Genomic DNA, 4659 nt, shown 5'->3' on the forward strand with positions numbered 1-4659 from the left:
CCCTCTGGAGCTTTTAGATCCTGTGCTGTTCAAAGCGAGCTCAGCCCCGTTCCGGGAGGATTTACGTGATGGGGTTTTGGCTGTGTAACCGCTTTGAGCGGTGCTTCCGTTTCCTCGCCCCCTCCTCAAGCGGGGCGGCCGCGCTTCCCTCTGCCCGGGGCCCATTGAAAGTTACAGACGTCCCAGAGCCTCATTGGTGCTTTCCCAAAGGATATCCCGGAGAAATGCCTCCTCGTCCCGTGTAATTTTACCCGGTTTCACCCTTTTTAAACTTCACAAGTCTTAGCATTTTTCATACATTTGTATTTTTACTTAAATGTCTGACAGCAGATTTACTTGCCGGTTTATCTGTTGCCTTTCATTTTCGTCTGCCCAGTAATGCTGCTGTTCTAATAAATGGTCTGTATAGCTTGTATAAGGAAAGAAAACCTTTATGATTGATGCATAATGTAATTTCAACATAATTATGGTTGGAAAATAGTATTTCTTTTTACCCAAGGCTGCCTTTCAGAGTCACGGAATGGTTTGATTACCTTAAAGATCATTCAGCTCCAACCCACTGCTGCAGGCAGGGACATCTTCCACTAAACCAGGTTGCTCAAAGCCGCATCCAGCCTGGCCTTGAACACTGCCAGGGATGGGGCAGCCACAGCTTCTCTGGGCACCCTGTGCCAGTGCCTCAGCACCCTCCTAATGAAGATTTTTCCCCTTATATCTAATGTAAACCTCCCCTCTGTCAGTTTTAAGCCATTCCCCCTTGTTCGGTCACTTCATAACCTTGTAAAAAGTCACTCTCCAGATTTCTTGTGGGCTCCTTTTAGGTACTGGAAGCTGCTCTAAGGTCCCCTTGGAGCCTCCTCTTCTCCAGGCTGAACAAGCCCAGATCACTCAGCCTGTCTTCACAGGAGAGATGCTCCAGCCTCTGATCATCTTCATGGCCTCCTCTGGACCTGCTTGAGCTGAATGTAGTATTTAGGTGGGGTCTCATGAATGCAGAGTAGAGGGGCAGGATCACCTCCTTCTACCTGCTGGTCACACTCCTTTTGATGCAGCCCTGGATACCATTGGGTTTCTGGGCTGCAAACACACAATGAAGTCAGCTCATGTTCAGTTTCTCAACAAACAACAACCCTAAGTCCTTCTTCTCAGGGCTGCTCTGAATCCATTATCCACCCACCATTTATTTTTGATCCTCTGTAGTTCCTGTTTGGAATTATCATCTTCCCAAGTCTTAGAAGCCTATTCTCCTGAGAAACTGATACATAAAAGATAACAACCTTTTTTTCATAGGCATTGTTCATTACAATTGTCATATGTTTCCTAGGCTTTATCACAAGTTCAAACTTCCGCTGGTTCACTTGTTAGAGGGCACTAAGCTTGTTCCAAATTCTGCTTAGTGAAACTGATAAACTCTGATACATTTTATGCTGTTATTGTAATTGCTTAATTAATATTCCCCATTTTTTGCCATTAGAGCTGAATTTCATGATGATTCTGCACTATAGAGGGAATAGCTCCTCACCATATCTGTGTCCTGTCCTTGCATCTTTCAAAACACTGCAGTGCTCCTCAGCAGTTATATGGTTTATTTCTGCCACCCTTTCCTCTGTACTTAGGTTTTCAAGCCTTTTTTTTCATTAGGTACATACCCAACAAGGCAGCGTTGTCTTCAGAAATGTTCATCAGCTCATCCATACACATTTTAGCAAAAGCCCTCTCAACATCAGGAAAATGCCACTGAACTTTCCTTTGTATCTTGGACATGTAATTACTTCCACTTTTGAATAAAACCAAGCTGTTGGCTCAGTGTATGTTGATGCTTTTTGGAACTGGTCATTATAAATCATAGTCTCATTCAGGCTGGATGGGACTTTCGGAGTCTCTGTTCCAAAGAGATGGTCAGCACTGACTTCAGACCAGGCTCCCCAGGCCTTCCTTCGCTTAAGACCTAGGGTATCTCAGCTCCAAATAGCACCCTGCCCTTGGCCACCACTGTTCTCACTGCAGTTACCAGCCCCTGGGCTTTCCCTAGGTCTTGCATAAATGAAGATGATTCATATGGTTCACATGATTCAAATTGTCCTTTTTGTTAGGGTATAATTTGTAAGATAATCAGTGATCCTTATACAAGGAGGATCTTCTCAAGCCTTTAAATGTTTCACTGCATGAATCACAGAAAACAGTATGTTCAATGTAGCAATAGGAAAAACTGATGCCAAAAAGGAAAATGTCATTAGTTTAACTCCAGAAGTTTTTACTTTGCTTCCTTCTACTTCTTTTCAATGCATTAGCAAATCATTAGTAAAACAACTGGTATTCTTGAGCTCTCTTGTATTTGGATTCTCATTCATATTCACAAATTCAGCAGTCTGGACCTGAAGTTCTGACAGATCTGGCCAGAGATGACAAGAAGAAAAGTTTTGACAGGTACATTGGTGACAAAAGGAAGACTAGGGCCAACTTGGGCCCACTTCAGAAGGAAATGGGAGACCTGGTTATCCAGGATATGAATACGGCTGAGGTACGCAATGGCTTTTTTGCCTCAGTCTTCACTGACAAGTGCTCCAGCCGCATCATCCAAGTCACAGAAGGCAACGGCAAGGACCTGGAGAATGAAGAACCACCCACTGCAGGACACCACCTAAGAAACCTGAACATGCACAAGTCTATGGGACCTGATGAGATGCATTCACAGGTCCTGAGGGAACTGAAAGATTAAGTGGCTAAGCCATTATCCATTCTATCTAGGAAGTCATGGCAGTCTGGTGAAATTCCCACTGACTGGAAAAAGGAAACATAACCCCCATTTTTTAAAAGGGCAACAAGGAAGACCTGGGGAACTACAGGCCACTCAGTCTCACATTGGTGCCCTGCAGGACAGTGGAACAGATCCTCCTGGAAACCATGCAAGGGCACATGGAAAATAAGGAAATGATCAGTGACAACCAACATGGCTTCACTACGGGCAAACAGTGCCTGCCAAATGGAGTTACAATAGGATTCAGCAGTGTCAAAGTATAGGAAAGAGCAAATAATTGTTTTTAAATTCTTCAGGCTGAAGCAAATTTGTTTCTCTGAACATCCAGGCTACCTAGCCCTTCATCCTGCAGGATACTCTTACATTTATGGATGTAAGGGCAGGGTACAAGTTTTTAAGACAGCCAGGCTGATGGCTGCCACTCACAGCTTGCTCCTGCACTCTTTTCAATCCATTCCCACCTGACACCACAGTAGCAGACAACATATTTTGAGGGGGAAGTGTTTCTGCCACTTCAGCTTCCTGAATAGCTACTTATGGAGTTAGATGAGATTTGGCACAGGAGGAAGCTACAGAGGGATAGTGGGAATGAGAGAGAGCCATCGATTTGGGCAGCAGCCACTTCAAAAACTTTTCTCATTAGGGTGTAATTTAACTACAGCTAAAATCATGCTCTATGAGACAAACACCATAATCAATTATACTAACAGAATTAATAAGTGTAGGCTTTTCCCCTGCTTTTATGCAGTACTAAAAGCAGCAGTACTACCTTACTTCCAAGGGCAAAAGTCTAAATCATATATGAAAACTGAGAGTGACTCCATTACAGTGACACTGTAATTTAAAACCAAAATACCTTTGCTGAAGACAGTAGACCTTTGCTTCATAATCTGCCTAGTGATAGCTCTTCCCTCTGTGTGGTAACGTTGCTATAACTGCAGGGGAAGGAAAACAAGCCAGAAAGCAGACTGACAGCAAACACCCTCCGATAGCAGCAGTGGTCAGGGGTGCAGCCCCCTTAGCTGGGGAGGGGCAGGAACACAGCAGCATATGCAAAGCATCACAGTGGAGATGGAAGGCTTATAGTGCTACAGGAGAAAATGAAATGGATATCAGACCCGGGGGACCTCTAGCATTGGTGTGGCACCAAAGGCGGGGAAAGGGGATTGTGAGACGAGGGAGTACAAAAAGCACTATTAAGCATTTCATCTGCGATAAAACAAACCGAGTAACAAGAAACATTTGATTAAATGCACAAAAATCAGGAATTAAAATTTTACATAAGTGATACTGTCCTATTGAAGAGTAGTAAAAGTAAATGCTCTCTACTTTCTTCCCTCAGTGAAAAGGGAAGGAATGGCAGTACCTCCAAAGCACCAGCACACTCTGCTCCTGGCTGCTGTTTCCAACCCAGATTCCCATTTATTTTCCATTTAAACTGGGTGATGAACCTAGCACCACACAATATAGAGGAATGCTCATCTGATTTTGCTAAAGGTCTGTCAGCTTTTTACTCTGGACATCAGTTCTTAAGGATTAAATCCCATGTGGGGGAAGACTCATAGCTTTTTCTGCCCCTATGAAATAGCTACAACAACTGTAACATGGAATTAAAACAAACTGAGCAACACTCTACTAAAATATCTGTACAGACCATTGATCCTACTGAAGTATTGCAGTGAATGCAATTCTTTAGTTCTGTCAGCATCTTCCACATGCAAGACTGCAATACAATTTATTAGCCAAGCATCAGAAAAACTTGCCAGGTTTTATTCAAATGTAACAGCCAGAAGGTTTAAGGATGCTGTAGCTTCCAAAGATTTAACCAAAAGGATTGAAAGAGACTTAATGTTTCATGGGATAAAATTTTATTTTTTAATAAAAAAGATAACACCAGATGC

Source organism: Melopsittacus undulatus, chromosome 5 (genome assembly GCF_012275295.1).
Source record: "Melopsittacus undulatus isolate bMelUnd1 chromosome 5, bMelUnd1.mat.Z, whole genome shotgun sequence".
NCBI classification, from domain to species: Eukaryota; Metazoa; Chordata; class Aves; order Psittaciformes; family Psittaculidae; genus Melopsittacus; species Melopsittacus undulatus.